We start from the raw sequence: 22821 nt of genomic DNA, 5'->3' as shown, positions 1-22821 counted from the left end.
TCCGGTGGAAAAACACTCTATCCCCCCCCACTAGCAGAGTCACAAAAGGTTTGTCATCCCTCTCGGCTAACATTACTTCAACAGACTCAAAATTTAGCACTTCTTCTTGTGATGGAAAATCTGATCCCTCCCCTTCCTCAGAATCATAGTCAGCATCTTTAATTTTTGTTTTCTGTATTGTGTGTGTGTGTGTGTGATTGCATGACCTGATTCTGTAGGGGAAGCTAGTCAGAAGTCTTGCTCTCTGTCCTTCTCTCTATCATCACATCCTTCTTTTTCTCTCCTGCCACCTCCGCTCCGCCCGTTGTCCGCAGCTGGCATGGGACTTCTGCATTCTTTGGCAATGTGGCCCCTTTTCCCACAGCGATAACAAACTATTTCCTTCCTGCGGGACTCAGTAGAGAAAAAGCAACCATCATTGCTATCACTGTCATTATAAAACACCTCTACTTTTTTTGTTTTTCTTGAGTCCATTTTCCAGAACTTTTTCAGGGTGTTTAGCATGTGCAAGAATAACCCTTCTCTCCTCTCCTTCCCATCCAACCAGATGCTCTTTGATCCAATTTGCAATCTCCGGTTTCAAACCCCTCAGAAAGCAGGATGTTAACTGCGACTCATATCGTGCATTGAGTTGAATTCTTTGTGATACAGGGCTATTCAGGCACAATCTGTTTATGCCGTCTGTAATTCCACTTATCTGTTCCGAAGCTGCGGCTCCTTTCTGGTACGGTGGTGAAGAAGGCTGTGTGGTCGGAGGCGAGGATGAGGGGATCAGAGCGGTTTCCTTCACCTGTTCACCAACAACAGAGAGCAAAACAACAGAGCTTACCACAGTATCAGTTCCATCATCATCTTGTTGTTTAACTTGGGCTATAGACAAAAGTTTCTTTTTGTCTTCTGCACACACTTCACTTTTTTTGCCTGGTCTAGCCACAAGTGTGCCTGTGACAGCCCTTTATTTTTCTCTCGTTTTTCATCACCTTTACATGTTTTGACAATCTCTTCACACAGTTTTTTACAGTCCTCTACATACAGTCCCCCTTTGAACTTATATTTCTTCTTCCATTTCTCAAGATACTGCACACTCCCTTCATTCATCATGTACATGAATTTTGCATCCCCCCTCAACCCATTTTACGGGGTTTTGCTTTGATTTGTACCCATACTTCACACTTTTTTTTATGTAGTGTCTTTATCTCACTATTTTCCCCTTAACAGCCAACCAGTTTGTATGGAATTCACCTAAGCAACTGGTCCGATCAGTGAAATGTAGACTTTTGTTGACACCGTGAGGTTACCCTTGTCTGGTTTTTTCACTGAGACGCTGTTAATAACTACCTTATATGAATCCCATACTACTTTTGATAATTTATGAAAGAAGAAAAAAATGTTTTTGTTGTTTAAATTTTTGTTTTTGTTTTATTTTAATGAAAGCTACTCCTCTCCCCCCCCTTTTATATATATATATATGTCTTTTTAGGTTCACACTTTTCACACTTCTAACCTAGGTAGACACACCTATTCTCCCTTCACTCTCCCAGGGGTTGCCAGTCTTATACAGCCGTTCAAAATCACCACTAAACTCTCTCCCACATAGCCAGATGCTGGGCTTACAAATTCAGGCCTTTTACACAACTCAATTGTTGATTAAAGAGACAAACTTCTCACCTCACAAAGGAATCCGTGGGGCTCCCGACCCTCTCCAACCCCCAAGCGCCTTTATCTCTGAACGTAGCAGGAAAAGGATTTTGTAACCTATGTCGTGCACTCTACTCCGCTCCGGCTTGGAAAGAGGGCCGAGAAGCACATCCAGGAATCCGGCTCGAAGGACCAAATTTGATAGATAAAATTATCAATAGACTGAGGTTGGTTGAAGTCAAGCGTCTCTTTAATTCAAACAGAACATATGTTGCAAACACGGAGAGTGCGCAGAGTCTCCGTGGAGAATTCTGACAAGACAAAGGAAAGTCACTAGTATATATTGACGGCCTTGATGCCCTTGGGAGGCACCTTTAGTTGTTTACAGATTCCTTCTAACAGACCTAGACAAAGCTTTACAGAGCTCTCCCTTCCACATGATGACCATGATGTCCATATGACTATCATAGTGTTCCCCTCAAGACCCTGCCGCCAAATATATACATACATATGATCATACCTACTTAACTAATACATGGATTTTTCTATCAACAATGCACAAAGAAAGAGTGATTTGAATCTGTAAATCTGTATCTGTGACTCTAATTAACTACTCGTATATCATCATTTGTAACTCATATATCATCATTTGTATATCAACTTAGCATTTTTAAATGGAAACATATTTGTGGATGTCCACCTATTTGTGTGGCTCCTTTTGAGACTGTTGTGCCATGCTGTTTTACACGAAATCCACAAATGCAGGAAGCACATGTAAAATGACAAAAGTGAGTCAAGTGAGTCGTGTCCCGTAAAAACACAAGTGGTTTGTACGAGTGGTTTGTATCTGTAAACCTGTATCTGTGCCTCTAATTTACCACTCGTATATCATCATTTGTAACTCGTATGGCCACATGTACATTTCCTCTGCTCTGCCTGCTGGGACTCCTGCATGGAGAGCCTGGAGGCCTGTCTCTCCACCCCCACACACCTACTGATAGTTTGGCAAATTAAAATTTAAATACACTGATTTTATGTGTTTGTAGGATTCACATCCCTTAAAAAAAATAAAAATAAAAATGTTTTAATAATTTCTCAATCTACATACATCTCTTTATGTAAACTAATAGCTGTTAAACTGCTGATGATGACGGAGGTGATGATGATAATAAACATCCTCCATGCGACGCAGTCTTTCTTTACCGTTGCTTTGTCGCCACCTGCTGGACAAAAAGTGAGCAAACGTGGAGACGCTGCTTCGAGACATTGCTGGGCTTAGTGAACATAAAGACACAATTTAACATTAACAGGCAGAGATAAGAATTGATCTGACATAATCAATCAGGAGAGGACTGATTTACGGTGGTGGTGGTGGTGGAGTGTGTTATATTGAAAAGTGTGTGACAACCCTACCCAGTCTACCTGTTTTTCAGATACCTGCTGGTTGGGGCAGGAGATCATCAGTGCCAAATGGGAACACCTGGGCCCAGTGTTCAAGTCCTGGCTGCTACAACAGCCTCTCTCTCTCTCTCCTTCCCTGCAGGCACTCATTTGGTTATGTTTCAGCTTCAGTTCATCTTCTGTTCTTTCCTTTACTTGGTTTACATAAGTTTCCAGAAAAAAGAAATACAAAAACTCCTAACTGGAATAACTTAAGTAAAAACTTGATTCATGAGGTAAAATGATAGAAATGCATTCTGTGCATTGACCTGCGGACTAAGTTCACTGTCTAAAAATGACTTAAAGTATATGCCAAATGTATGACATATATCGTTTTTTTATGTTTTTAATATAGGTGATATATTGGTATAACATGTATATCCATATATGTTTCAATTTTGAATATGGACATGTGTGGCATTCAAATATTACATATACATTTTAAGAAATGAACATGTTAGATTTCTGTATTGTATGGAATGAAAGCTTTATTTTATTTGTGGTTTATATTATAAATCATATGAATTTATAGTGAGAAAAGTCCATTGAACTAAGTCTATTTACACTTTCATTATTCTTGGCTGAAATCATTTCATGCTATCATTGTTACTACTACAATTACTTGGCCTGAGCCAATGATGTTAATCTGGAGGCCATGTTTCAGCAGATGTCATCATGTCTGGCCTCTTTTTACATCATAACAGAAACTTTTGAAAATTTAAAAAGGCAAGAATGTTCTAGAACGATGCGATGACATAATCATGAATCAAGGTGTTTTGCCTTTTTTTTTTTTTTTTGGACTATGATGTCATCATAGATCAGAGTTGCCTTTGATGTTGAAAGGAACCTTTATATATCACTATGATGTCATAGTCATACTAATCCATGTATATGATATTATATTAATAATAAAAAGTTAATAATAATAAATATATATGACATCATCATCATTATGGATCAAAGATGAAAGCCTCTGGGCAGATCAGAGTCGCTTTGATGTGGAATTTGTTAGCCCCTAAAACACTAAGAGACACTGTGTTTAGACCATAATTTCATTTTGAAACTCTATAAAATAATTCTAAAATTATAGAACAACTCAAGCAACAGTTAGATAGACAAAGAAACCTGAGAAATCAGTCATGGACAAAAACACAGTGCAGAAAAGACTGACTGCAAAACTCATTGCAGTTGAGAGGTCTTTGAAAAAAGACAAAGCTAAAGAAGAGCAGGCCAAAAATGATGAACTGGCCCAGAAGAAAGAGGGTGACACTTTGTTTAGGGTGCAGGTTCTTCTAAAAGAAAAAAATAAGTTTAAAAAACAGGTTGAAGGGTTGGCTCACTGTGTAAAAGAGCTCGAGGGGCAGAAGAGGGCTGCAGATAAAATAATTAATGAACAGAGAGAGCTGTTAAAAAAGATTGACAAAGAAAACAAACAGTTACACGATGACAATGCTTCATTAAAAGAACAAGTAACACACGGCATCAACGTTGAAAAAGTAATGCGCCGTGAGAAAGAAGCATTTCAGAATGAACAAAAAAAAAGAGAGAAGTCGTTAGAAAACGTTCGAAGATACAAAAAGAAAATTGATGATGGTAAGCTAGAAATACATAAAAGAGACAAACAAATTAAAGTAATAACATATGAGAAAGAAAAACTTTTTCAGAAAAATGTGGAACTCCAAGAAAGGATATGCTGTCTAGAGGATGACAAATCTTCCTTAGCAGCGAAAAATGGTACAGCTAGAGGAAAAGGTAGAAAAACAGTACAACAGCATTGAATATGTCAAAATGAAGCTGAACAAGGTCAACAATAAAAAAACTCAACTTGAAGATAAGTGCGACAAAGACACTCGGATCATAAAGAACAGAGAAGACGAGGTGACCAATAGTAGACTTTTGGTTCATGAGTCAGAGAAGAAGATGAGGCAGCAAAAAGTGTAGACCGAAGCTGCCGTGGGTGAGATCATGCTGCTACAGAAAAACTTGGACAAGGTTAATTTGGAAATAGAAGACAAGAACAAAACAATTAAAAAGCTAACTGATGGAATCAGAAGCCGGGGTACTGAGCTTAACAGGAAGAACCAAGAGCTGGAAACTGTTCAGAGAAGTGAGAAATGTTTGCAGAACAGGGTGATAGTCATGGAGAAGCAACTGACAGAAATAAAGCAAACACATGAAGAATTAGTAGTTTCAGCTGATAGGGAACAGAGCCGGCTGAGGAAAGAATTGGACCATGTGACTGAAGAAAGGGACATATTTATAAAAAAGTCAACTTACAGCGATAACATGGTATTGCAGCAGCAGCTGAAGATGGACCAACAGAAACATGCAGAGGAGACGCTAAAACAAGAGCTCAAAGACTGCGAAATAAAATTCAACCAGTACCAGGCAGAGCTTGATCACTTGAATCTTGAGTTATCGATCAGTAGACATAATGAGCTGACACTTATGAGGAAGGTCGCAAGTTTGCAGTTAAAGAATCCGCAAGACAATAATGTTAGTGACATTATGCGCCTTCAGCAGCTCCATGACTACAACTCCCAGTTGATGAAGAATCTTGAGCGCATGTCGGCTAAGTTGGCGGAGAAAGACAAGGAGATTGCCAATTTGAAGAGCATGTTGGCTCGGCAGCCAGATGATGCAACCCAGAAGTTCCAAGAGAGTCAGAGGGCGATCAGAGAGCTTAAAGATAAGTTAAAGGCATCGACGGCAGAAGCCTGGGTATTCATGGATAAGTACTCTACTGTGACAGAGGAGAACAATAGGCTGAAAGGTGAGTTAAAGGAATTGTATATTAGAGACAAATCAAGTAACAAACCTTTGCCTCCTATTTCCAAAAAGTCCCAGCTCCACTCTGAGAAGAAGCCATAGGATGGATCGAAGATCACCCCCCATCCTCCCATGGGGTCTACGGAACACAAGTGAGGCCACAACCACCTCCACCCCGTAAGTAAGGCTGGGTTTCAATGTGGTTGGCACTGTTGCCAACAGTGTGTAGTAGTGTGCATACAGGATGGGCCAAATGCAGAGGATCAGTTTCCCCATGGGGATCAAAGTACTGTAAAAAATCTTATCATCATATCTGAGAGTCGCAGCACAGAGTAGCGGAGTGAAACAGGCCAGGTGCTCTCTATGTTTAAAAGTAGGCTTAAAACTTTCCTTTTTGATAAAGCTTATAGTTAGGGCCGACCAAGCTCGCCTTGGATCAGCCCTTAGTTATGCTGCTATAGGCCTAGACTGCTGGGGGACTTCCCATGATGCACTGAGCTCCTCTCTCCTCCTCCTCCTCTTCTCCATCTGTATGCATTCATGTAACATCAATGCATGTCAATAACTTTGCTTCTTCCCTGGAATTTTTTTGTGCTTTCTCATCTCACAGGAAACCCTGGGTTCTGGGCCGAGCCTTCGCGGTCCTTCACAGTCCTGATGGCATCCTTCCCTGGCTATTGCTGCTTATACTTATTGTTATTGTTATGATTGTTGTTCTTCTGTCCCCCCTCCCCCTTTCCCTCTCTCTTTCTCTCTCTCAACCCAACTAGTCAAAGCAGATGGCCGCCCACCAAGAGCCGTTCCAAAAGAACAACAGTATGTGTATTAGGGATGTGCCGAGAGCCCAGTATTGTGTTTGTATCTGTATTTGTTGAGGCAGCAAAATTATTTGTATTTCTACTGTTTCTATTTTGTATTTGAATAAAAGTGCAAAGAGGCCTAAAAATTCTGTTTTTGTTTTATTACGCTTTTAATTTTAGAAAATTAAAGTGTTACAATAAGTGTTCATGAATAAACTACCTTACGAAGGAGGTCCCCACACCGGGTCTGGAACTGAAGTCTCCCAGATCATAGACTTGACTACTGAGCTAAAACTTTACTCATTATCTCATTGTAGACAGACCTCTACCTATTTATCACAGCTGTCTCTGTGAGCTAAAGTAATCTCTATGCCAACCTTAAGAAACAGAGTGTGTATAAATGTGGATAGCCTACATTTTTGTAGTATTTTTTTTTTTTTTTAGGTTTTTTTGTTTGTTTCTTTGGGGTTTTTTTGTTTTTTGTTATATACTGGACTAATAGACTACCTCACAGCAACAAAGCAAATTCAATGAATGTGGGAAAAAAAACAATATTGTAAACCTGTTTGTGATTCTGATCTGATTCCAGATCACTCCATGAGGGTGCTGAGACAGAATTCATCATCATCCACAAGATCCATACCGTCAGCGCTCTCCCCCTGTGGGGTGATGTTAGATGCAGAGGAAGAGCTAGAACCTGCTGCAGGACATGACTCAAATAAATAGGCAGCTGAAGTGCCAAAGAGCTGCAGCACCTTATCTGGCAGTTTGTGCTCATAGCATGCATCTCCAGCCAGCCTAAAACCATATCTACTGTACAGAATAGAGCAAAGGGTCTGAAGGGACATACGTTTTTAATGACACCCATCTGACTGAACAATGTCTCTACCTCAGCATTTGAGTGTGGGAGAGAGAGGACAGAAACTGCAGCAGGGGCCAAGACTTCATATGGGTTTATGCTTTGTTGGGCCTTGGCTACAAGTTTGGCTATCAGCAATAATTAATGATTATCAAAGATAATTATTCAAATCAATACAATTATTAATAAGAATTAATAATAACGGGGCACCACCCTGGACTCAGGGAAAAAGATGGCCAATTCAGTCTCAAAGTGTACTAATCTATCAATTTGGAACTTTGATTAATAATTAACTTAATAACCATAAACAAAATCACCATATCAATAGCTAGTTAAGACTGAAGGATTTTGGAGTTCTCTGCAGAGCAGAGGTTGGCAAAACTCATTCCTGTGCAACATTAAAACAGACAACAGGTATATCCAAAAGCATTTATTTAACAAAAGGTAAAAGAGCAAAACACAATATTAATCTAGCTAAGGGTAGATATATACAAATGTATGTGTGTGTGTGTGTGTGTGTGTAAGACAATGGCAAGATGGCTGCAGTCACCAGGTGACTGAGCACATGGCATGCAGACAAAAAGCCAGACCATGTGGTGTCTTGAGCCACATGTGCTGCCTGAATCAAAGTTTGCAAAGCTACGTTTTAAAGCTCTTGACTGTGTGGTTCTCTATTCAAGGCCAATTGATGTAGGATCAAGGTGCCAGGTTAGGAAGAGGTTGGTTGCATGCAAGGCCTAGTTACTGGATGTAACATGTGTTAAGCATGCTAACATTAACTTAGTGGTGTGGCTATGCAATAACGTGACTATGGACAAGACATCACAACAATAGTTCACTGAGTAACATTACCCAAATCAATACATGTACAGTGCATTGATTAAGTTAAACAGTCTTGCTTAGCTGTACTATGCTATACTATATGTTGCTAGGCTATGCCCAGGTGTTACCAAGTCCATGAAGAAAGGGATGCTTTGTGGCGTGCTGCTTCTTAGCTGGAAAATCCATAGATGAGTCAGGCTGAGAAGAGTTTGGCTCCAGGCGGAATGATGCAGGCTTTGTTGGGTAGACGGTGCTCCAGTCTGTAATGGGAAATTGCTGATCACTCAATAAACACACAAGAGAGCATTGTCAGGTTATGAAATAATGTAATCAAATAATACAATCAGAAGTATAATGCATCATAGTTCTGGAGACAAAGATACATACCACCTAGCTATCTTTTCTTTGTCTGAAAGGTTGGCACTTAACCAGTCCCTTAAATACTACTTGTACAGAATTTATGACATCTGCTTACTAACCTTACAGGTCAGCAACCAACCCTCAGATAGAAACATAAGTCAAAAGTTCAGCTAACCTAGGAACAGTCTTTCTTCACGACCATATATGACAGTACATAGGCATGCACCAAGTAGCATCACAAAATAACATTACTACTATATTAAATTAAGGACAAACCACACTATCCTCTAAAGCTTATCAGTTTTACACATAAACATCTACATAACTACAGTTTATCTTATCACTGGCTCAGGTAAGGGTATAACAGAATACACTTAACTGTTAAACACACAACTGCCTCATCTTACACAGCAAAGAACTAAGTTTAGAATATATATAGCACAGAGGAATTTAGAACATGTGTGAAACACTAACTAACACTAAACTGAACTTAAACACTGTCTGAAACATGTATGATATATTGAAGAAATACATCAAATGATAACATGTGATTCAGTTTTCTTTTACAAGTCGTGCAGGTCAGAGGGCCCAGGTCACTCCTTTGTGCAGTCCTTACAGAGTTAGCGGCAAGCTAACTCTGCTTTGTGGCTCCAGTGCTTGTTGAATCAGCCAGCAGACTTGTGTGGTGGCTGCTGACACTAGAAAACTTAGTTTCTGAGTCTTAGGCAGGCTCTTGCGTCTTCTGCCGTAAAGAAAAGAGTTCTGTGTCTGTCAGCTGTGAGCAGGCCACACCAGAGAGCATTGTCAGGTTATGAAATAATGTAATCAAATAATACAATCAGAAGTATAATGCATCATAGTTCTGGAGACAAAGATACATACCACCTAGCTATCTTTTCTTTGTCTGAAAGGTTGGCACTTAACCAGTCCCTTAAATACTACTTGTACAGAATTTATGACATCTGCTTACTAACCTTACAGGTCAGCAACCAACCCTCAGATAGAAACATAAGTCAAAAGTTCAGCTAACCTAGGAACAGTCTTTCTTCACGACCATATATGACAGTACATAAGCATGCACCAAGTAGCATCACAAAATAACATTACTACTATATTAAATTAAGGACAAACCACACTATCCTCTAAAGCTTATCAGTTTTACACATAAACATCTACATAACTACAGTTTATCTTATCACTGGCTCAGGTAAGGGTATAACAGAATACACTTAACTGTTAAACACACAACTGCCTCATCTTACACAGCAAAGAACTAAGTTTAGAATATATATAGCACAGAGGAATTTAGAACATGTGTGAAACACTAACTAACACTAAACTGAACTTAAACACTGTCTGAAACATGTATGATATATTGAAGAAATACATCAAATGATAACATGTGATTCAGTTTTCTTTTACAAGTCGTGCAGGTCAGAGGGCCCAGGTCACTCCTTTGTGCAGTCCTTACAGAGTTAGCGGCAAGCTAACTCTGCTTTGTGGCTCCAGTGCTTGTTGAATCAGCCAGCAGACTTGTGTGGTGGCTGCTGACACTAGAAAACTTAGTTTCTGAGTCTTAGGCAGGCTCTTGCGTCTTCTGCCGTAAAGAAAAGAGTTCTGTGTCTGTCAGCTGTGAGCAGGCCACACCAGAGAGCTGAGCAGCAGAGAGCTGCTCCAGCAGCAGCCATGAGGACAAATAAAGAGAAAAGAGGGGGTTCTCTGGTTTTGTTAAGCTGGTTCCATGGGTGGAGTTTCACACCTTAGGTGCGAACAACCGCTAGCGAGACCCAACAGCCTTCTGCATCCCTTTATTTCTTCACCTCAGCCCAGAATGCCATGGTGTTTGTTGTTTCCTCCCATTTCTGAAGGTGAACGGACCTCCACTGATTAACGTTGTGGTCAGTTGTGGCCGGGCAATATCCTAGAAGGCTTGTAAGTTTTGTCACGTCTTCCAGACTCTTGTGCTTTAGTGTCTACCCCACATTGAACAAAGACATGTGCTGCAATATCTCCACATTATCTGGGAGCATTGTTTTTAGTTCATTTGCTAAGGAGCTCACACATCTCCTTTGCACACAGTCCTCCTCCTCAGGAAAGAGGTTCAGCTGTGCTGTCTTGGACTCAAATGTATAGCCAGGGTATGGCTTGAGAGAGATGTGTCCATCTATTGGCTCTTTGAGCATGTCAATTTTTGCCATGGACAGACTTTATAAGCCTCATTAAACAGTCAAGCAGCTTGAGTGGATCAGTCTGTTCCCCCTCAAAAGCCTTGCCAGCAGACTGCACCTCACTAATTATAGAGTTACCCAGGGAGTAACTCCCATTCTTTTCTGTACTTTTGAGAGTATATTTTAGAGTGTGACATAGTAGTTGTTTTTTGGTTGTTTTTTTGTAATGTGTGTGTGTGTGTGTGTGTGTGTATGTATTTGAATTTATATTTGTATTTGTATTAGGTGTATGTAAGTAAAATGCACAGAATTGTCTGAATAGATGATCTGAATTCAGAGAGTCCAGAAATGGGAATAAACTAAGCCCCTCCTGTCACTCACTGTGTGATAGTGAGTGATAAGACAGACAGTGACAACAGTCAAAACAATCAACTTAAATTATTTAAATTCAAACACAGGAGAAGCAAACAATACAGATTAGTGATTGGTCCTTGGCAATACTGTTCATATCATTCATATCACGTCGTCGAAAAAAACAGGGGGGGGGAAATAAAACTTTGCTTTCCATATATTCTGTAAAACACTTACAGCAGGAACTTTTTCCCATGGTGTTAGAATGCTTCCAAAAATTTTCAAACCCAGAGAAATCTGTTATTTTAATCAAGGTAACGGTCCGTTTCATTTGGTCACTTGTCAATAGCGGCATTAACATCCGTCTCGGGTGATCCGATCACAAGTGGACAGCTCTAAATACATGTGTAAACGCACTCGAGACGCATTGAGGATGGCTTGAGATCCGATCACTCAGACCACATTCAGAGGTGGTCTGGGCCATGTGGCCACATTCATTTAGCACTGTAGATGCAATGCATCCTGGGCCACACTGAAGGACTAACCTACTCAACTGACGTCCTCTATTTTCCGGCAGACTAGGCACAGGACCCTCCATCCAAAGCTGTTCAACTGGTCTGATAACAGGATAAACAAATTATTTTGTTTTTCATGTGAATTAAAAATGTAACCCAGGTCCCATTTTTTGCTGTTTTTCTCATTCCCCTACCCGGTTTCCCTCTTCAAATCAACAATTAGAATAGAAATTAAACCATTAATTTTTCACTTGTCTGTCTAAAAAATATTTCAGAAGCTACACTTAGCTGGATAGTTTCCTCTGTCAAGTTGATAACTACAGTTTTTAGTTTTGTTGCACTGCTCGACATAATGAACTCAGGATTTATCAGGAGGACGACTGCTTTAGATGTGTAGAAGAAACACAGAACATTAATTAACATTAGATCCTGACCGATGCTGTCGGTGTGTCGGAGATTTAAATAATCAATGAATTTATGCTGCTGTGTCTTGTGCGTAAATGCACACAGTGTCTCTGAATGGAGAGATGCAGGTGCGGGGAGATCGCTGCATAACTCTCTCTCTCTTTCTCTCTCTCTGTTGAACACAGCTTTGGACAGAGCAGACCCCCGGTCCGGTTAATAACGAACAAATTTGGTCTTTGACAACGGAAATGATGTCCGTGTTTATTTGCACATAGAGTGGGGAAGTGAGATCGGATTACAGATCAGATCAGTTACACCACTAGTTAACATTTGTTACTCTAGTTACTTTAAGCTTATTACTCAATATACGGCTCAGCTTAAAACGAACTAAAGAAACTGTCAGAAGCCAGCAGCCAGACCTCCTGCACTCATTCACTAATCACACAACATCAACAGGTGACTGAACAATGAGTGAGTCCAGATAGCTCACTGTAACTTCAACAAGCAAACTAACGTTACCCACAACACATTATATGATCTCTGCTGCATTCTTGTTAAGGAGATAAAAGACACAAAAAAGCCACACAGAGACATTTAACCATCAGAGATGAAATTAGCGATCAAAGAGACAGAGAGAGAGAGAAGCTGTATCTGACTCAAGTTATCTGACATCGTCTTCTTTCTTTCGTGGAGATGAAGTATTCATGTCATAACATCCATTTGTAGCTGTTGGTCATCTTGTATGTTAGTTATCAGAACTTTGTGGCTACTGGTTAACCAGTCTGATATCATTAGCAACAAAGACAAACAAGCTAACTCTCCTGGTTGTTTCTCCGGTTGCTTCTCTCTCCAGCCTCCCCAGCAGCGTCCTGCTGCTGCTGCGCTGCCCAGTCCAGATAATTTCTCCCGTTAGCTTAACAACAGTCCTTAACAGTCCTTCCATGGATGTATAAAGAGTCCTTTAGGCTGTTACAACAAGCCAGCTGTTGCATTGGCTAAGCAAGGAGCTATCTACTGCTGCTACTCTGCCTTACTGTGGAGAGAACTGAAGATGAATTCTGGAAACTATCATTGGACCAACTCAATGTCAATATTGAATTCTGGTTGTTGATTGGTGAGGAAGGACAGCCTCCCTTGGAGCGTCATTTTACGTGTCATGGCCAATCACAGATTAGCATGAAAAAAAAAACGAAATACATTAAGTCCAATGCAAGAGATCCCGCCCTGCGGAGGACAGCAGGCACCCGTCCTCCTATGTCCCCCACTCCACCTCCACCAATTGCCCCCCCCAATACTTCACACATACTGCTCTTTCTCCTCCTGCCCTGCAGGTGTCGCTGTTGAAGCATTTTAAAGAGAATTTCAGTGATTTTTTCCAAAGAGAGGAAAAAATACTTTATAAATAATACTGAGATTTGTAATGGTTTATTTCAACCAAATATTCTTTTTTATATTTTGATCTCCTTTTTGCCTCTCAAAAAATAGAGGAGGATCAACCTCCTCTGCCTCTATGGACCAGCCTCCACTGATACACACACATACATACATTCACATCCTATTATAATCAATATTTTGTTTCCTCCTGTTGCAAATGAAAATCTAAACTGTATCCTCATATTATCATAGGAGACTTCAGTGGTTTCCTGCTTGGTGACAGAAGGTACCCTTGCCAGCCCTTTTTGTTGACCCCTTTTCCTGAGCCCGGCCCACAGCAATGTTGAAACTTGAATCACTGCAGGACACGAGCCAGGGTGGAGATGACCATCAGGATGCTCGAGGCCCGGTTCCAGTGCCTTCGTAGGCTCCGGGTCACCCCAGAAAGGGTCTGTGACATTATTGTGGCATGTGTGATTCTCTACAACATTGCTACAATTAGAGGAGAACATTGTCCTGCTCAACCAGCGGAAGATCTTGATAATCATCCTAACCACTCTGCTGACGCACGAGATGGAAGAGCAGTCAGAGACACAATATGCTACCATCATTTCTGATTGACCCATCACCCCCCCCACAAAATCATCCACTTGTGGGAACCTTACTTACCTTTAACTGATGTTCCAACAGTCAATGCTGAACAACATCTTACTGAGGAAACTTGTGCTCTGGAGGTGGATGGACCCTCTTCCTGATTTCCAGCATTGCTCTGTGCGAGAAAAAGAAGGTGCATATTTCAGTATGGTACAACACTATCATCAACTGTCAGATGCTGTTTTTAAGGTGTAAACCTCAATATGTCTCTCTGCTTCTTCCCTCTCTGTGGCAGCTGATAAGGTGTCTTCATCATCCTCCTGTAATAAAAATTATTTTTTGTGTTCTACTTTAGGGACATCTTGTTCCCTAAAAGAGTGTATCACTGAACACAAGAGCTCTATTAAGAGAAAGGATGTAACCAGCCCTGTTGCAAGACATTTCGATGAAAGGAACATCACATCTCATCTTTATTTTTTTACAGGCATAGAAGCGATTAAGCCCAGCCCAAGAGGTGGTAATGTTAGTTTTCTTAGGAAAAAGAGAGAAGCATTTTGGATTTTCTATTTCCAAAGTTTATCTCCGGGGGGCATGAATGAAGATTTCTCAATTAATGAGTTTCTGTAGTGGTTTTTTAATACCTCTTGTTTATGTGGTTTTGTAGTGTTTTTTTATGATATATTTTATATGATGAAATTTTTTAATAATGTATTATGATGTATTATTTTTTATCAATGTATATTGTATTATGTATCTTTCTGCTCTCTCTATACACAAAAGCTTTTTATCTTTACTATTATTATCATTATTGTTATTATCCTAATCAAAGTATTTCTAATGTATGCCATATCTAATAGGCACATTTTTGGATTAACAAAAACCCAAGTACCACCCCCTAGTTGCACCTTTCTAGTTAATGGACCAAACATGGCGTCATCCATGCCCCTTCTTGGACACTCCCCTTGACTCTGTTAATCTTGGACATCGATTGGCCTGAAGCCACATGACCATACATCCAACCCATCTTTGTAGATGCCCCATTGGCTGATATGTGTCTGGATGTATGACTTCTATATTTTTTCTAACTTTTTTTTTTTTTTTTAACCTTCTTTCATACCGAACTTACTTTATTTAAATGTTGTTTGTAATGTGTTTTATGATGACCCTGATGAAGGCTACAAGACACAATGCCTCGGTCAACTAATAAAGTTGTTCTTCATACTACAAGTGTTGCTGGAGTTCTCATGTCCCTGTGTTCTACTGTAACCCATAATGAAAAATCTATTGAGTATTAAGAGTACTTACAACTACATGGAAGTCTGTAACGGCAGAGGGCTCGACCAGGCTGATCATCCGTAACTGGTAGAAGATGAAGATTAGACACTTAAATTATAACCTTACCCAGAAAAGAGCTCCACCTAATTTGAATTGTTTTTACAGTGTGCAGGCCACATCACAATTTTTCAAGTATATAACTCAGAGTCACCTTTAAATGGATTATGATGTATGTTTTATTCATTTAAATTACTAACTTCTTATGTAGGCCGTTGTGTCCTGGGGGGTGGTGGGGTCCGATGAGCTTCCGCCAGAGATGCCTTCAGCAATGGGTCTCCCCATGTTTTGACCGAGGGCCATCTCTTCAGCCTCTGTGAGAGATGGTCTTGGTGGACCCCCATCTGTTTTTCTGGCTTCAGCCTTTTTTCTGTTGGCTATAATGAAGGTCAAATTTGAACATATCCAGTAAGCGCAAATTTGGAGACTTGTATCTATAAAGGCATTTAGGTGTTGCTTTCAAATAGACAATATTAAATACTGGCAGTGTTGGAATGGCTGAAAAATGTACTTTCTTTGCTTAGAAAATTTCACTAACTAATTAAATATATCACATGTTGAATGTAGCCACTGAATGCTGTTTAGTTCGGTAAGGCAGGCTAAACAACATCACGCTTGTAATGAAATTATACCTTACCAATCTGAATTATATTTTTATATTTCATCTTCAGTTGCTACCAAGTTCATTTTGTGCCTGTCGGGTGCACCTACATAAATATTATACTGACACACACACACACATATACATACATATATATCACATGTTGAGTAAGTGCAACACTTAATGTAAAACTTTATTTTTTATCAATTAATACTCACGCATTGCCTCGGTCAGCAATTTTCTGGCAGACCAGCTCACGCTCTTTTGTTGTGGCTACAGTATTACTTTTTTCCTTGAATATTTGCTCATACTCTGTGTACACATTCATTAATATTTCCAATTCCACTGGCAGGAAGTACAAGGATCGAGCCCTTCTCTCTGCTGTTGCCATGGTGAATCTTATCTGCATCTATTGATGAGGGCTTTTTATCTCCTCATGCATGCGCTTTACTCAGGGTTAACTGGACTCAGAGTTGCTTGAACTGATTGTTCTGAAACTGAGAACTCTGAGTTTGACAGCTCAGGGTTAGTCAACCCAGAGTTAAGGTTTACTCTCAAGAGTTTGTTAAACCCTCTTTCTGAAACATGCCCCATATATTTAGCCTGCTCGATATCTTTCGGGTCTCTGTCTTGCATCGGCAAGCTCTCGGATCACGTCTTTGAACAGTTCACATATAGTGATCCAGCGCCGATCCAGCACCGAGCCCACACCAATTTGCCTCCAATCTGGGGTCTTTTATCACTGAGTGTAGAATCAGGGCTAAAATCATGTAGTGTGAACTCAGCATAAGGGGGCTTCAGAGGGACAAATGATTACTGTCATGGGAACTTAACCCTTCCATTTGTGGGATGCTCTCTCCACTTGTGACATCACTGACCTGTCATTTGTGCTTGCTCTTGTTTGCTTCATGCAACACTACCCACCTACCACCTACCTGCTGTAACTTGATGCTTTTTTCTACCCTCCCTCCCTCTACAGTTTCCCAACAATGACATCCGCCAGGCACATTCAAAGCCATGGGCTGGTTTTGTAGAGTTCAGCAAAGCCTGTCCTCTCTGGAACTTACAACTTACTCTGCTCCGCTCGTATTCACCATCACTTTTCTGCCGCTCGCTCTCTCACTTAACCACTCACTCGCTTACGCACTGCCCTATTCCTTAAAAGGAGCTACGATACCTGGAGTTTCCCTGGCAACGACTACTGATTTCTGAATGAATGGATATTTGGCTGTACTTTGGCATTTAAAAAAAATGTTTTTTGGCCTGGCGGGGGCCTGTACTATTAAAGGGGAAACACTGGTATCTGTGTCAATTTCACTTACAACAAGCAAAATCTGGGACATTTAAGACAAAGTGGGTTATCATTGTATAGAATGAATGGCTTAATCATGTTCCTGTAAGAGGGCCTGCAACACCACTGCCTTCAGGCTGTGTGAATAAAAGCAAGCAACACCATCATAACTTATTTTCAGCTTAATTTCAACTATAACAAATGGGTGTAGTGTTATGATAGAAGTAACAAGCAAACGTCTCTCTATCATTAGGACTCATTTTCTCCCAGTCTCTCCTCACTTTCAACCTTAGCATCACTGCAGCTTGCCGTTAAATCCAAGAGGCACACCTGCCATTAACACCTGGCATTAACATGCGTCTCAACTGACCACTTGTGATCAGATCTCACTTCCCCGCTCTATATGCAAAAAAAACACGTACATCATTTCCATTTGCAAAGACCAAATTCGTTGTTTTTAACCGGCAGGAGGACCAGGGATATGTGTACACTCCATACAAAGCTGTGTTCAACAGTGGATCTCCCACAAAACATGCGCGCGCATCCAATGCTTTCTCGTGCGCACGAGAACATTTCTAGCGCTCACGAGAAAATTTCTAGTGCGCACGAGATACTACTTTTTCGTGCGCACAAGAAAACATCTCGTGCTCACACGAAATGTTCTCATGCTCACACGAAATGTTCTCGTGCGCACGAGAAAGCATTGGATGCGCGCGCATGTTTTGTGGGAGATCCACTGCATTTGGTTTGAGGTCTGTGTGAAAATGCCAGTTCAGGAGTTAATTCGGCTGTATTTCGAACTAGGACTTCATTGTAAGGACATTGCTGCTTTGCTTGCAAGTCGTCATCGCTATGTTGTGTCTGAAAGACATTTAAAACGAATTTTGAAAGCATGTAGTCTGTCACTTGTGATCAGATCTCACTTCCCCGCTCTATATGCAAAAAAAACACGTACATCATTTCCATTTGCAAAGACCAAATTCGTTGTTTTTAACCGGCAGGAGGACCAGGGATATGTGTACACTCCATACAAAGCTGTGTTCAACTTGTTTGATAACAGGATAAACAAATATACAGTGCATTGTGTGCCTACTCACGAAAATCAAATGCCCGTCCTATTGACTTGCTCTAGACATATATATATTTAAAAATAAATATAGAGTTCTATGCTGCGGCTCCCCATCGACAGACGCTATGTGCATTTATGCACAAGGCACGCCGACAGCATCCGTCAGGATCTAATGTTAATTAATTTTACACGCAGTCCAGGTTCATACTGTTTGGAGTAAAGCAGCCGTCCTCCTGATAAATCCTGAGCTCCATTATGTTGAGCAGCACAGCAAAACTAAAAACTGTAGTTATCAACTTGACAGGACAAGTTATTTTCTGGTCTTGGTTTAATTTCTACTCCAATCGTCGATTTGAAGAGGAAAACGGTTAGGGGAATGAGAAAAACAGAAAAAAATGGGAGGTGGATTACATTCATTTAATTCACATGAAAAACAGAAAAAAAAATCCTGTTATCAAACAAGTTGAACACAGCTTTGGACATGCGGCCCAGATCACCTCTGAATGTGGTCTAAGTGATTGGATCTCAATGTGTCTAAGGTGCGTTTGCTGCCAAAATACAGGATTTATGTAATCACAGCGCACCAATACAAATCCAAGCCCTGATTTGGCTTTTTTTTTTTTTTTTTTTTTAAAAAAGATGCATATTAGCGTTAAATAACTTCAGTTAACTCTTATAACGTTAGAATAGGCTAGCCTCTGGTAAGTTACTATCTGGAAAACCGTGTGGCAGTTGGCAGACGTTAACTTAGCTGTGTTAGCGTTAGTTAGCCAACTTAGCTAACTTAACGTTAACGGCTGGGTTGTCATCTCTTATGTTACTGTTAATTTAATGCTAATTCTAAATTGAACAAAGTTATTTATGGCGTTACCTGTTGAACATATGCATTGTCAGGCTGTATCAGCTGTGAAAGAAGTTGGTCGAGTTGAGTTGACATGTTAACACTTGGTCGGATAGCCTCGGGGCGCAAGCTCAATCGGATCAATTAGTGCTTCAACTGCTAGCATAGCACGTGCATGGGCAGAACGAATGTTACCGTGGAAACCACTGTCACCATAGATCATGATGTATAATAAAAGCTGAAACAGGCTTTCAAAGACCCAGCCATAATCACCGCCCTAAATTTAGTCATGAGTGGCTCCCAAAACTCCCAGGTTACCAATATTTATTTTCAATATAAAATAAATCACTAAATCATGAAAAATGTGTCGACAATGGTATTGTATTGGTTAAACAACTTCCCAGATAGCAACTGACTCTGGACCGCCTCCAAACCGGCAGATCCATGTTACAGTCTCACCGGTTTTACGTCCCCGTGCCAGATACGGACCGCATACAGGCTGACGAGTGGGTGTGTCAGTTAGACTCGCAATCAGTCAGCAGAGTCAAAGTAGTTACGGGCCAGAACTGAATAAACAACTCTGTGTTTGTTATTAGTGATGTTACAACCAATGTTGCCCACAACTTGCTTTTCATCCGTTACGTTAGCTGCTCATAGGAATGTAGCCAGTAGCATATAGGCTGACGGCTAACCTTAAGGCTAACTGCTAACATTAGTTTGAAACAGCACCATTTGACAGCACAACCGGTCTCTATTTCAGGTTCAGGTTCCCCCGGAGTGCCGCGGATCAGTAGGGTAAGTTTTTGTTTGTTTGTTTGTTTGTTTGTTTTCCTGCTTTGAATTCCCCATCATTACAGTAATTTTCAAATCCAGGCTATAAGTTAGTTAAAGTTTTGCAGTCTTATTTACGGAGCCCCTAAAGGGACATGGGGAAATTTTTTTTTTTAGATACGTTTCTCGTGCGCACGAGAAAATTTCTAATGCTCACGAGAAAATTTCTAGTGCGCCCGAGAACATTTCTAGTGCTCACGAGAACATTTCTAGTGCTCGAGAAAATTTCTAGTGCTCACGAGAACATTTCTAGTGCTCACGAGAACATTTCTAGTGCGCACGAGAACATTTCTAGTGCTCACGAGAAAATTTCTAGTGCTCACGAGATACTACTTTTTCGTGCGCACAAGAAAAGATCTCGTGCTCACACGAAATGTTCTCGTGCGCACGAGAAAGCATTGGATGCGCGCGCATGTTTTGTGGGAGATCCACTGCATTTGGTTTGAGGTCTGTGTGAAAATGCCAGTTCAGGAGTTAATTCGGCTGTATTTCGAACTAGGACTTCATTGTAAGGACATTGCTGCTTTGCTTGCAAGTCGTCATCGCTATGTTGTGTCTGAAAGACATTTAAAACGAATTTTGAAAGCATGTAGTCTGTTTCGGCGCAAGGGATACACCCCTTTGGATCGTGTGGTTGATTTCATTCACCAACAGTTACAAACAAGTGGCCAGCTGTGTGGGTATAGGTGGATGTACACTAAATGCAAGGAGAATGGATTACACATCAAGAAAGAAGAGGTACGCTTAATTCTTAAAGAACTTGACCCAAGGGGTGTTGAACTCAGAGGAAGGAGGCGGCTCCATCGTTGAAACTATTTTGCAAAAGGGCCCAATTATATTTGGCACTTTGACTCTTATGACAAACTGAAACCATTTGGTATCTGTATAAACGGCTGTATTGACGGATTTTCCCGGAAAATGATCTGGATGAATGCATTTACGACCAGCAGTGACCCAAAAATCATTGGAGGCTACTATATGGAGGCAGTCCAGAAATTCGGTGGTTGTCCAAGAATTGTCAGAGGCGACCGGGGCACTGAAAATGTTAAAGTCAGAGACTTTCAGCATTTTCTCCGTCGTAACATTCATGACGGCTCTGATATTGACAGCTACATCGAAGGGGCAAGCACAGCAAATCAGCGCATTTGGTGGGGTTTCCTCAGAAAGGAATCAATGGAGTTCTACATCTCTCTGTTCACTGACCTGAAGGACCATGGTTTGTTCGGTGGGACATATTTGGACCGAGGTCTAATTCAGTTCTGCTTTATGAGTATCATTCAGGTAAGCTATAATGCATTGTTATATCTATTTTCATCCTAAATTGAGGCCCACAAATGTTCGTTTTTTCTTTTAACATCCTCCCATGAGCGGACACTGGTTGTGAATATTAGGACTCTTGTCTCATCATGTCCATCGGTGTCCTACAATAGCCTATTAATTCATAATCAGTGTTGGGGGGTTAGGTAGGCCTAATTTAATTACAAAATAAACAAAATTGTAATCCGTTACATTACTGGAGAAAAATGTTTAGGCTTAGGCCTATTAATTTACAGTTACTTATGTAAAATTCATGATCAAGATTTTAGTTACATCTGAAAATTTTTAGCAAAAGCCTAAAGCTATTTTATTTTTGTTGCTTGGTGTATCTTCTTCTTGATCGCGTTTCTTCAAATAACTATAATCTGTCTTTACTTAACACTCGACTTCTAGATGTATTATGTTGAGCGTTACCGCTGTGAAACAATCATAAAATTGATCTGATGATTTCTGTCTTCATTCGACAACAGCACGGTGGTGAAGTTAGTTTTAGGTTGAACTTTTGACATCTGTTCGGATATTCATTGTGGGTTCAACAGTATTAAATATTCACCCTGAAACTCACTTCACCAGTGTCCTGTAGTCTAATCTCTCTCAGCGGGTAGAGCTGTCTCCATACAGACACAGACATACAGAAGAAGAGTTGTGACAACTTCACTCATTTAACTATCCACATGAAATAACGTCTCATCATATAATAGTGATTTTTCCCCCAGTACAAGCATAGTGGGCAGCAAACACTGTTTTTATTAATTTATTTTTTATTAATTTATTAAATTATTTATGCTGGTCCTTTCCCACTCAATTTCTCCTAACTTCATCAAAAACTTCAAGATTTAACATGATTTATTTCAAGTCATCTCATAACTTACTTAAGGAGCGCATGATGAGAATAACAAATTGCATATTAATTAACTTTTCTTTCTCTCTATACTGTTTTTCCAGGATGAATTGGACGAGACCATCCATGTGTGGGATTCACATGTCATCAGACCATCAAAGAATGACAGGGTGCCCAGTGGTCGCCCCCGAATCATGTACATGTTCCCAGAACTCTACACAACTTATGACTGCATTTCCCCAGTGGACAGAGCTGATGCACAGTTGTGTCAGAGTAATTGCACATTTCGACCAGCAGTGCCATGTGACACAGACATCTACAACATCTGCAACATTCTGATGGCAGAGTCACAGCTGCATCTTCCAGCTGATGCTTATCAAGCATTGGATTTGTACCTGCATTTGAGGAATGCGATAACATCCGCTCTCTAATTTGAGATGGATTATTATTCAGATTATTCAGGGGTACAACATGTGCACACTGACTACACTGGAACAGTGCTATGCCACAGACATTAAGAACATTTGCAGCAATATTGAGGGGCAAAAAGGATTGATATGTCACTATATGCACACTGACTACAAAGAGAAACAACAAGGCAGG

General features: G+C 40.4%; 2 long non-coding RNA genes across 4 annotated transcripts; one reads left to right on the top strand and one right to left on the bottom strand.

Moving 5' to 3' along the window:
* Positions 1-12624: 12624 nt before the first annotated feature.
* LOC137190833 (uncharacterized) lies at positions 12625-19861 on the bottom strand. Of its 3 annotated transcripts, none has more exons than XR_010930296.1 (5): positions 19260-19861; positions 15628-15804; positions 15401-15454; positions 14353-14415; positions 12625-14270 (listed from the first exon to the last, which is right to left on the bottom strand). It is a non-coding gene; the product is annotated as an uncharacterized lncRNA (long non-coding RNA). The 3 variants fall into 3 exon arrangements; XR_010930295.1 differs by lacking the exon at positions 19260-19861 and adding an exon at positions 16247-17229; XR_010930297.1 differs by lacking the exons at positions 14353-14415; positions 19260-19861 and adding an exon at positions 16247-17229.
* Positions 19862-19871: 10 nt separating this feature from the next.
* LOC137190829 (uncharacterized) lies at positions 19872-22815 on the top strand. The gene is made up of 2 exons (XR_010930291.1): positions 19872-21341; positions 22323-22815. It is a non-coding gene; the product is annotated as an uncharacterized lncRNA (long non-coding RNA).
* Positions 22816-22821: the final 6 nt, after the last annotated feature.

The sequence above is a fragment of the Thunnus thynnus genome, chromosome 2 (assembly GCF_963924715.1).
Source record: "Thunnus thynnus chromosome 2, fThuThy2.1, whole genome shotgun sequence".
NCBI classification, from domain to species: Eukaryota; Metazoa; Chordata; class Actinopteri; order Scombriformes; family Scombridae; genus Thunnus; species Thunnus thynnus.
Note: the sequence above shows the minus strand (reverse complement) of the source record. Positions and strands in the feature narration are given on the sequence as shown.